Source organism: Quercus lobata, chromosome 5, assembly GCF_001633185.2.
Source record: "Quercus lobata isolate SW786 chromosome 5, ValleyOak3.0 Primary Assembly, whole genome shotgun sequence".
In the NCBI taxonomy this organism is placed as follows: domain Eukaryota; kingdom Viridiplantae; phylum Streptophyta; class Magnoliopsida; order Fagales; family Fagaceae; genus Quercus; species Quercus lobata.
Genome location: NC_044908.1, coordinates 12287758 through 12300325, shown reverse-complemented (window position 1 = coordinate 12300325; position 12568 = coordinate 12287758). Strand labels below are relative to the sequence as shown.

The following is a 12568-nucleotide window of genomic DNA, read 5'->3' as shown; positions in this document are numbered from 1 at the left end:
AAATAATAAATAACATAATAATAAGTAACACATGCACCAAATAATAAATAACATAATAATAAGTAACACATGAATTGTTATCATACAAAATACATTCCCAACTATCTAATCATGCATAATTATTTGTACCTGCAAGTTTCACACTTGATCAACAATCTGTGGTAAGGCCGTGGCTTCAATATTACTCACCATAACCTCCAAAGGTGTAATACATTTAAGAAGCCCATCACATTTAAAATCTTTAAATTTATCACGCCATTTGGCTTCAAAGAAAAGCTCAACTACAAACTTCTGCCTGCACGTGAGCATGCAAATTCGTTCGCATATATTACAAGTTTTGAGTTTATGATCTTACAAAGATAAATGAAATTAATTAAAACTAGACATGTCAAATTGACTTCAGAACTTGTGCCCTCAACTTGTGGTTCAAATTAAGATACTTAATAACAAAAGAACCATAGATAATGACAAACACATGAATATCTATCTCCAAGATAACAGTAGCAACAACATCCTTGTTGGAATATCTACCTCCAACTAAAGTCCCAACTGTATCATTCACCTAGTTCCAATAATGTACATTAAAACCATATTGAAAAAAATATATATATCATGAAGTATTCAACTCCAGATTGAAATATGAAAAAAGGAATACCACTAGGAATAAGGTATGTTGTTTCATATCAAGCTTTGTATGTTGTTTCACTAGATTTTTTTTATTTTTATTATTGGTAAGTTATTTATACAACCAAGCAACTAGTGCATGTTAAACCCACAACCTCACCCTCCACTTCACTCTTACAAAGGAATAAGGTATAATTTGAGTTACCTTTTTTGAAACTTATGTTGTCTCGTATAATGAGGAGGAGGTCTTGCATGTCCTTCGTCAGATGCCTCAAGCCTAGCTTTGTGTCCATTTTTGTGCCCCCCTGTCCCACAAGGAGGTGCCCTTGATATGCATTTTAGCCGACCTGTTGGCTCTACAGGTAACCCAACAGCCTGCTCAGCCTGAACATGGGGTGGGTCAATACCTAAAGAAGGGCCAGTGGACGTACTGTAGAAGGGTGGCTCCATGTTCATTTTAGGAAGGGTTGGATCAATACCCAGGTCAAAGGATGGAATGGATGAAAGGTTAGGAAATGACCATGGGGTGGGTGGAGGGATGTCAGATCCAGAACATGGATATGGGGTGGGTGGAGGGATGTTGGGGGTAGGAGATGGATGTGGGATGGGTGAAGGGATAGTGGGGCTAGAAGATGGATGTGGGGTGGGTGAAGGGATGGTGGGGCTAGGATATGGATGTCGGGTGGATGGAGAGGGATCGGGGGTAGGGACAACCCTAAGGGTAGCAATAGGCCGGCGAGAGTGACTTTCGGAAGGAGCTATGCTCGTGCTTGGCCTCTTAGTACTGCTTGGCCTCTAAGTAGCCACTGCCACAAGAGTAGTTGCTTCCTCATTCGGGGCCTCAGGGATAGGAGGTTGTACACTGCCAATCTCCTGCACTACCTTCAGCACATCAGTAATGTCCTTGTAGTCCTTCGTGCCCACTTAGTAACGCCTCAACAAACGAACCTATCCTTCAATCTGTACATGGAAAAACCACATATATTAGTAATGCAATACCAAATCAACAATGCCAATCAATAATAAAATAAATGTTGGTTCTGAATTGGTTCTACTAGTAATCATTGCAAATTATAGGGAGACCAAGTGCTAACTTTGACTAAATTTAAATTATCTTTTCTATTAAAGATGTAGCTAGCAGATAGAGTAGACAAAAATGCTAATTAAAAATTCAAATGAACAGAAAGTTAAAAATAATAAAAATGGAAAGAAGAATGTAATCAATTTTGCATTTAATTCCTTTTATTTTTGCTTACTAGTAAATGTATGTTCTTATTACCAAAAAGAGAGGATTAAGCCATACTTATTATATTGCAACTGATATGTTTCCTGTAGCTTTCTTGTATATACTTCTCTACTACGTACTATAGTGCTCTACCAGCAGACTGTTTTGGGTGCCCATAACACAATTGGGCAAACTGAAGCTTGCTATTCTACAAGCTCTTTAGCCAAGCGCCCTAGATTAGACAGTGCAAGCAATTTGCCTATAATGATGTTATTTTATTGGAATACCAATATAAACACTATCATACAATATTAGCAGTAGCAGTACAGTTGCTGAGTAAATTATATGTTCTCATAAACTATATTTTAATATATGAGTGAATTAATGGTATAAACGCCTGAATGCATGGATAAACATTATTATGAGACTAATTTGCTTATATTTTGAATTTCCGGTTATTTTTTTATTTACTTATTTGAAATTGGTATTCAATAGCTTTTATGATTATCATTTGCATCTTTGGTATAATTTTGTTGTATGCTAATCAAGTATAACTTAACAGTCCATGGCCATACTAATCATATACCAACAAACCAAACATAAATATAGCATTTCACAAAATACAAAGCGCACTTGGCAGTAGGGTAGTGTAACAGCCCTTATGATTGACACCACAGGTAGGCTTTGTTGGTTAATGCATCATTATTAGGATTGTGACTAAGAAAAAGATAAAATAAAAACCATATTTAGCTTATATATATACCATAACTCTAAAGGCTGAAACAGGAAATATGAGCTTAGAGCATCTCAAATTAGATTTTTAAATCAACATAGTTCTCTATAAGGTAAATCAACAAAGTTCTCTATTGTGAAATTTTAAAATACTCACAAGTGTACGAACCGTACCGAAGTATAGTTGGACAAGAACGAAGTCGAACCCATAGGGACTTGTATGAATGTAGGAAAATTAATTAAACCTTAACCAAATTAATCCTAATCTAGTTTAAATAAAAATTGGTTGGTTGCAATAAAATAAACTAAGCAAATAATAAAATTAAGCAAATAGTTAAACTAAGCAAAAGATATAAAGCAATAAAAAGATGTAAACAATTAAGAGAAAAGAATTAAGGTTTTGGAATCTGCCTTGTAAATCATATCAATATATATTTATGATCATTAATTTTTCCCAACCACTGCATGATAATCTAGAAATCAATCTTGCTATCATGGAAAATATCATCATTAAAACTTATGTTTAAAAATCTAAAGCATGTTCTTCTTCTCTTCTTAAGCATAAAATCATCAATTGTATCCGTAGCCAAACAAATCACAAGATATATCCAATTCTAAAAATCAAATCATAAATTGTATCTATTGACAAACAAATCACAAGAGACATCTAATTTTATAATCAAAAATTAATAAACCAAGTATTCAATTAATTAAGACAAATCCTAAATCATGAGAAAAACATGATTGAACTCATATCTAAAATCTCATCTTAGTCAATTGATATGAAGCAAGAACAATTTAAATCATTAAAGAACAATTATTATGGGAAAAATCAAATCACATAAATATTACTGATAATCCTTAACAAGGTTTCATCCTCAACCCTAATTATAAATTTAGCTACTCATAGTAATTGAAAGAAAACATAAAAATAAAATACTAAACATTAAACTAAAAAAATAAAATAGAGAAAGGTATAGTCACAGTGCTAGAGAAAAGCCATAGACAAAAAGAACAAGGTTTTGAAATCCGGACCGGACCGTACGGTCCGACCAGAATAACCGTGAACCTCTCACCGTCACGGTTCTTTAAAGCTTAAGAACCGGCCTATGCCCAAAAAACAGGAAACCGTTGGAACCGCAGTTCAGCCGCACAGTTATGAAAACCGTGATCAGACCGCTTCTCACGGTTCCTTTGAATCTGAACCTTAAAAAAAAAAAAAAAAAAACACACAGAAACACAACTGCAGGGATGAGAAAACGTCTGATCTTTGTTTCAGTCTCTTTGCTTTACTCTCAAAAAACGTCTCACATAATCTAAACACAAAACACGAAACAAAATCCAATTCTTACAATAAAGTTGAATCAGAATAAGCAAATATGAAAAAAAAGAAAAAAGAAAAAAAAAAAGAACAAGAACAAGAACAAGAACTAGCCGATCTGACCCAGTCTGGTGGTGGGGAGGAGGACGAACGGCGGTGGGGCGGCGGACGAGGTAGTGCTTCATGGTAAACGCCGATCTCCACCGGCCTTCGATCTGTGCACCACGATCTCCACCGGCCTTCGATCTGTGCACCACGATCTCCACCGGACTTCGATCTGTGCACCGATCTCCACCGAACTTCGATCGTGGTAAACGCCGATCTCCACCGAACTTCGATCTGTGCATCGATCTCCACCGGCGCTTCAGATTTTCCTCTCTCTCTCTCTCTCTCTTCTCTATTCTCTGATGTTGTGAATTTGTGAATAATTGGTCCGTATGAAAATGTGCAATAGTATTTGTCCTTTTTTTTTTTTTTTTTTTTTTTTTTTTTTTTTTTTAACGTAGTTGTGTGGTTTTATTTTTTTTATTCAAACGTGTGGTATTTAATATTAAGAAACAACAATTAAGAAATATTACTACAATATTTTCACAATAAATTTTAAGTAAAATATTATTTTTTTAGGGAAAAGTAATAGATTGTTATTAGCTAATATTGGTGAGTAAAAAAATAATTTCAGTGGTAGATTCAAATTAGAACTAATAACAACTTTCCTCATAAGATTTTGATGTAATTCTTGTAAAAATATTGCGAAAAATATTATGGATATAACATCACAATTCTTTCTTCATCTGCTTTTGTTTGTATTGCTTTTTTATCTCTTCCTTTAATTTCATTCACTTTTGTTTCTAGTGCTTTTTTAAGTTTGTGAATGTGAGCTAGACAACTGGTCACGTGAGCATTGGAAAGTGAAACTTGGAAAGACAATATGATGCTTTTAATTTTCTTTTTATAAAAAAATGGTTATTATTATTATTATTGGATAGATATTTCATATTTGGGCTATAGATGGATATATTAGACATAGTTAAAATATGGATTTATAGTTTTAATTTGACTATTTTAGTTAATTTTTATATTTTTTACTAATTTAATATTTTTATATATATTTAAAATAATTATTAAATTAATTATGACGTCATCACGGTTCGACCCCGGTTTAACCTCGGTTCGACCTTAAAAACCTTGAACCTCTCCCTTTTACAGTTCAATGAACGGTCCGGGTCTGAAAACCTTGAAAAAGAACACATTCTGCTCCTATGCACCAATCCTAACCGCAGCCTCTATATGTTCAGCCCCCTCAGCCCCAGCACTAGCCTCCCTGAATTTTGCCCTAAAGAGCCTTTAAATAGGTCAAGGAATCCTATTACAAGTTGAATTCCCGTTTAGAGAAAATCTCAGACTTTTAGGCTTCATTTAACCGAGATTTTTGGCCCATTTAACTTCAGAATTTGGACTTTTGGTAAACTACAAAGTTGTAGCCATTTAAGTCAACTTTTCAACCCAACTTGAATCATCTCGATTGGACATTTGAGCCGAAAATTATGCCAAAAATACTAACTGATGTGCAGTATGAAATCCTAATCCGAATTGGACTTGGATTTGGTGCAAATTTCCTTTGATTCCTTACTCCAATTAGACTTAAATTTAATTTGGTTGGTCTTTTCTTGAATTCATGCCTGGCTGGATGTAAGTTGGCTTGATTCAATTGGCCTAGCCCCACTTGCATGTAAAGCCCTTGTTACCTACAACACAAAGATATTATATAATCAATCACAAAATAACATAAAAGTAAGGCTAAATATGTAGATATGTGAGTATTTTATTGTATATATTTCATGCACATCAAATACCTCCAAATCTACATTTTGCTAGTCCTCGAGCAAAACAGATAAAGAGTAAAACAAAACAAAGAAATTAAAAACAAAGAAAAAGGAAATCCTAACTAATCCACTTTCGCTGGAATTTTCGATTGCATTTAGCGTATGCAACAAGCCTTTAAACCCCTAGCTTACACTAGTGGACGAGTTGTAGTCTCGTAAGGGTTTGCAGGGAATTTACCCACAAAATTCTATGAATGAATACTAAAAAAATAAAAAATAAATAAATAACTAAACAAAACAAAGAAAATCATTTTTTTTTTTTTTTCAATTGCCTTTTGCAAAGAGAATTAGTTCAAGTTCAAAAACACTACATATGCTAAAGAAATTTCTCATGCCATCAAAACTCAATGTGAGTGAAAAGTGGTAGCCAACCCAAACATACTCTTAGTTTTAGAATAAACTTGACTCGAATCTCTATTTGAAAGTATGCTTCAACTCAAATCTTTCTAGTGTTATCACTCAACAAATGAAATCACTCTGAAATGGGGTGTAACACTCTCAACAATATATGTGAGCAGAATAATGTAAGCAAAATCAAACACCTCACATATAAATCACATGAAAAATGCTTAATAAAGAAAGAACAAGTAGTCTCATGAAAGGATGCCAAAAATATTCATACCACACCTTTTTCTTCTTAGTCATATCAATATCTGAACTACACAATCTTCAAGATCAAATAAGGACTTTTTTAGGACGTAATGTAAGGTAAAAGCAAAGGGAATGAAATAAAAATGGGTGAAGGTAAATAATGAGAAGTGTTTTCAAGATTTGTCGGAATGTCAACTTTCTGGAATTTTCATTCAACAATTTTTTTTTTTTGTTTTTTAACTCTTCTTATTCAAAGCAGTACTCCTTCCTTACATTTCACTTCTCAAAATTTGATGAGAACCCTTTTTATTTTCTTCTTTTCTTTTCTTTTTTTTTTCATTGAATTTTTTTTTTTCTTCTTTGAATTCTCACACAAACCACCTCATTGAAACAAACTGATCAAATTCCATCTTAAAACACTATGGATAAGGGATTTAAGAAAGAAAGGCTAATTAAAAGGCTCAACGGGGTGACTAGCGTTAATGTATCAAGAAAGAAAAAGAAAAACACATATATGGCTCAAAGTAGACAAAAATGACCTAATCTCATCTCTCAAAGACTAGTATAGTTCATTCAACATCAATGACTTCAAAAGATTCAAGTATGGCATAAAATCATTTTTTCTTGGCCAAAAGAAAGAACAATGAGACTACAACAAGGGAAACATGTTACGTACTTCCAAATGAACTTTAAGATTAGAAACAATAAGTAACCCTCCAAAAATAATGATTGGCTCAAAACTCACAGGGGTTATAGTCTACACATTGCTATCATCAAGATTTTCTAATCATTTTTATCCTTCAACAACAAGTTGTGTTTGAGTGGCTATGTGCATGTGCAGTGAATTGAGCATGAAAGCAATGAAACTCTTTAAGCAGGATTAGTATAATGAACTCAAAACATAAACCTCAAGCTAGGCAAAATTTTTTCTTTTTTTTTTAACACAACTAAACAAAACAAAACCAAAAGATAGAAATCTATATAAATCCCCCCCAAACCTAAACCAAACATTGTCCTCAATGTTAAAAATGATACTCTCAAATATATGTCTTGAATGAAAAGAGAGCAAAATATGAATATGCAACATCAGAAAATCAATTAGGAAAAGTGAGGTAAGGAGAAAGAGGAGACGTACCTTGATCAAGCTGATTGTTATAAATTTTAATTTCTGTCACATATCAGCTAGAACAAAAGAAAATAAAACTAAACAAGAAAATAAACATAAAGTCTAATCTAGAAGTAGAAAATAAAAAAAGAGAAAAAGAAAAGAAGAAAGAAAAAAAAATGCAAACCTGATAAACACAACTAGGATCAATCCTGATAAATAGGATCGTCGAAGAGGACTTCTTCAACTTCTGGAGGCTCAAGTTCTAAAAATGGTTTCAAACATTGGCCATTAACTTTAAACAGATCACCATTTTTAGGATTCTCAATCTCAATAGCACCATGGGGATAAACAATGCGAACTATGAATGGACCAGTCCATCGAGATCGTAACTCACCTGGGAAGAGATGCAAACGAGAATTATAAAGAAGAACTTTCTGACCAGGTTCAAATGATTTTCTCAAGATGTTTTTATCATGAACCCTTTTCATTCGATCCTTATAGGATTTTGCACAATTGTATGCATCATTGCGAATTTCCTCCAACTCATTGATTTGGAGTTTCCTTTTAGCACCTGCTTTGTCAAGATCAAAATTCAACCGCTTAATAGCCCAATAAGCTCTATGCTCTAACTCAACAGGGAGGTGACAAGCCTTACCATACAGAATTCGATAGGGAGACATTCCAATGGGAGTCTTAAATGCTGTACGGTATGCCCATAATGCATCATTGAGTCTTAAAGACCAATCTTTCTGAGTAGGGTTAAATGTTTTCTCCAATATTCTCTTGATTTCCCTATTAGATATCTCCACTTGACCACTTGTCTGTGGGTGATAAGGTGTTGAAACTTTATGAGTGATGCCATATTTCTTCATTAGTTGCTCAAAAACTCTATTGTAAAAGTGCTTTCCTCCATCACTAATAATGGCACGTGGTGTACCAAACCGTGCAAACACATTCTCTCTCAAAAACTTGACTACAACCTTGTGATCATTAGTTCTACATGCAATGGCCTCAACCCACTTAGAAACATAATCAACAGCAACAAGGATGTATAAGTTACCAAAAGAATTAGGAAAAGGACCCATGAAATCAATACCCCAAACATCAAATACCTCAACAATCAAAATAGGGTTCAATGGCATCATATTTCTTTTTCCAATACTCCCCAACTTTTGGCATCTCTCACAGGCTGAACAATATGCATGGGAATCACAAAAAATGGAAGGCCAATAAAATCCACATTGCAAAATCTTGGCAGTAGTCTTTCTGGAACTAAAGTGGCCTCCACAAGCATGATCATGACTGAAAGATATAACATTTTGTTGGTAACTCTCAGATATGCATCTTCTAATTATTTGATCAGAACAGTACTTAAACAAGTATGGATCATCCCAAAAGAAATACTTAACCTCAGCTAGAAATTTAGACCTATCTTGTTTAGTCCAATGCGAAGGCATTTGATTAGTGACAAGATAATTTGCAATATCAGCATACCAAGGTCTCTGGGATACATGCAACAACTGCTTATCAAAGAAAGATTCAAAAATAGGTAAACTATCATCAGTGTGCTCAATGATTAATCTAGACAAATGGTCAGCTACTACATTTTCGGTTCCCTTCTTGTCTCGAATCTCAAGATCAAATTCTTGTAACAATAAAATCCATCGGATAAGTTGAGCTTTAGCATCTTTTTTGGAGAAAAGATATTTCAGTGCAGCATGATCCGAATAAATTAAGACCTTGGACCCCAACAAATAGGACCGAAATTTATCCAAGGCAAAGACAATTGCTAACAACTCCTTTTCTGTTGTAGAGTAATTCATTTGAGCATCATTTAGAGTCTTACTAGCATAATAAATCACATGGGGAACCTTTCCAACCCGCTGTCCTAAAATAACACCAATTGCATAATCAGAGGCATCACACATAATCTCAAAAGGCACTTTCCAATCAGGTGTTTGAATGATAGGTGCAGAAGTCAACTCAGTTTTTAGTCTCTTAAATGCATGGAGACATTCATCATCAAACACAAATGGAGCATCTTTGGCAAGTAAGTTGCATAATGGCCTTGAGATTTTACTAAAATCCTTGATGAACGTTCGATAGAACATCTGCATGACCCAAAAATGATCTAATTTCCTTAACAGATCGAGGAGGTGGAAGATTAGAAATCAAATCTATTTTGGCCTTATCAACCTCAATACCACTTTCTGATATGACATGCCCAAGAACAATTCCCCTCCTCACCATAAAATGACATTTCTCCCAATTAAGGACAAGATTCTTCTCCTCACACCGCACTAACACTAAGGATAGGTGGTGCAAACATTCTTCAAAAGTGGATCCAAATACTGAAAAGTCATCCATAAATACCTCCAAAAATCGTCCCACCATATCAGAAAAATACTAATCATGCACCTCTGAAATGTACCAGGAGCATTACATAAACCAAACGGCATGCGACGGTAGGCAAATGTCCCAAAGGGGCATGTGAAGGTAGTCTTTTCTTGATCTTCTGGTGCAATGGGAATTTGATTATATCCAGAATATCCATCAAGAAAACAACAACAAGCATGACCAGCTAACCTTTCCAACATTTGGTCTATAAATGGAAGAGGAAAATGATATTTTCTTGTCATGGCATTCAACTTACGGTAATCAATGCATACTCTCCATCCTGTTTGCACACGAGTTGGGACTAACTGATCATCCTCATTCTTAACAACTGTTATGCCGGATTTCTTTGGTACAACTTAAACTGGACTCACCCAATTACTATCAGAAATTGGGTAAATAATACCCACATCCAAAAGCTTTAAAACTTCAGCTCTCACGACCTCTTGCATAATAGGGTTTAGACGTCTCTGCGGTTCACGTGAAGTTTTAGCATTCTCTTCCAAGTGAATTCTATGCATAACCACAGATGGACTAATACCCTTGATATTAGCAATTGACCAACCTATAGCTTCCTTATGCTCTTGAAGTACACTTATCAATTGGCGCTCCCTAAGGTCATCCAAATCTGAAGCTATAATGATAGGTAAGGTCTCAGAAGAACCTAAAAAGGCATACTTAAGTGTGTCAGGTAATGGTTTCAACTCCAACTTTGGTGGTTCCACAGCAGATGGGGATAGGGATGAAGAAAGTGGAAGAGGGATCACTTTTGTTTGCCAACTATCAATACTTAAGAGAGGAACAGAATCTAACAATGCATTGACCTCTTCAATTGAGTGTTCAACATCAAAATTGCAACCAAAAAGATTTAAGCAAGCCTCTAGAGGATCCTCATAACTCGATTGTAGGAAAGTATCATGGACTAGACTCTCAATCATGTCAACCTTACAAATATCCTCATTGTCTAGCACTTGTTTACTTATATGGAAGATATTAAGCTCAACAGTCATATTTCCAAATGAAATCTTCATTACACCACTCCGACAATTGATTAAAGCATTGGATGTGGCTAAGAAAGGGCAACCAAAAATGACATGGATTTGTGTATTGGCATTTAGAGTAGGTTCAGTGTCTAACACAACAAAATCAACAGGAAAATAAAATGGGTCCACCTTAATCAACACATCCTCAATAATACCTCTAGGGATTTTCACAAACCTATCAGCTAATTGAAGTGTCATGGTTGTTGGTTTTAAATCCCCTAAACCTAGCTGTAAGTATACTGAATATGGCAATAGGTTCACACTTGCCCCCAAATCTAGCAAAGCTCGCTCAATGAGATGATCCCCAATCCTACACAAAATTGTAGGAGATCCAGGGTCCTTAGATTTCACTGGATATTTATTCTGAATGATTGAACTAACTGGCTCTGTCAAAAATGCCTTTTTAGGGACATTTGTCTTTCTCTTCATTGTCACAAGATCTTTTAGAAATTTGGCATAAACAGGAACTTGCTGAATTGCATCAAGAAATGGAATGTTTATTTGCACTTGCTTAAAAACCTCTAAAATGTCTCCAAATTGTGCACTTTTCTGAGGACTGATTAACCTTTGAGGAAATGGAGCTTTAGGAACAAACCTCTTATCAAGGGGGGAATTAAGATCCTGAATTGGAGTGGCGAGTGGGTTGTCCTTCTTTTCTCTATGATCATCATGTGAACTATGAGTTCCTTTTTCCTTTAACACAATATTTTCATCATCCTCCACTTCTGGCATTTTCACTTGATTATCAACTTGCTTACCAAACCTAAGGGTAGTAATAGACTGAACATGTTCTTATCCATGAGTAGAACTAGAAGAACCATTGATGGCATACTGTCCTTTTGGGTTAGGTATAGGTTGACTAGGAAACTTTCCTTTTTCCCTTTCTCCAACTTGGGTTGCTAATTGGCCAACTTGATTTTCCAACTTTGAAATAGCTTGAGTATTCAAATGGGTGGAATTTTTCATCTCTTGAATGGCTTGGCTAGTTGACTGCATGAAAGTTTTGAGAGACTCCTCCAAAAATGGTTGTTGTCTTGGTGGTGCTACAAACTGAGGTGTTGATTGAGGAATGGGAGGATATGCTTGAGTAGGTGGACGAAATTGACTTTGTTGATGCACTTGTTGTCCACTTACATTTGTGGGAGGCTGATTTTGCCTCCATGAGAAATTAGGATGGTTCCTCCAATTTGGATTGTATGTCTCTGAAAATGGACTAGCAAATGGTTTTCCATAATTATTCAGTGTATTTGCTTGCTCAGCATAAAAATCAGGGTACCCAGCTGCAAAATGACACATTTGTGTTGTATGCATAGGACTAGCACAAATAGAGCATGTTTCACTTTGAACTTGATTGACAAAATTCATCCCTCTACCTAAAGCTAAAGCCTCAACCTTACGAGTGAGATTGTCCAACCTAGCTTTTATGTCTAAATCTTCACTGACTTCATACAATCCTCCTTTCTTAATTACAGGGGCACATCTCTCTTTATGATTGGAAAAATCCCATTGTTGTGAACTTTCAGAAAAATTCTCAAGAAATTTGTATGCCTCATCATCTACAAGACTCAAAAATCCACCACCATTCATGGACTCGATCATGTTACAATTTGTTTGAGTCAAACCATTATAAAAATATTGTACTAGTCT

At 35.0% G+C, this 12568-nt stretch overlaps 1 pseudogene; it reads right to left on the bottom strand.

Moving 5' to 3' along the window:
- Positions 1–7687: 7687 nt before the first annotated feature.
- On the bottom strand, positions 7688–12520 carry LOC115989963 (annotated as a pseudogene).
- Positions 12521–12568: the final 48 nt, after the last annotated feature.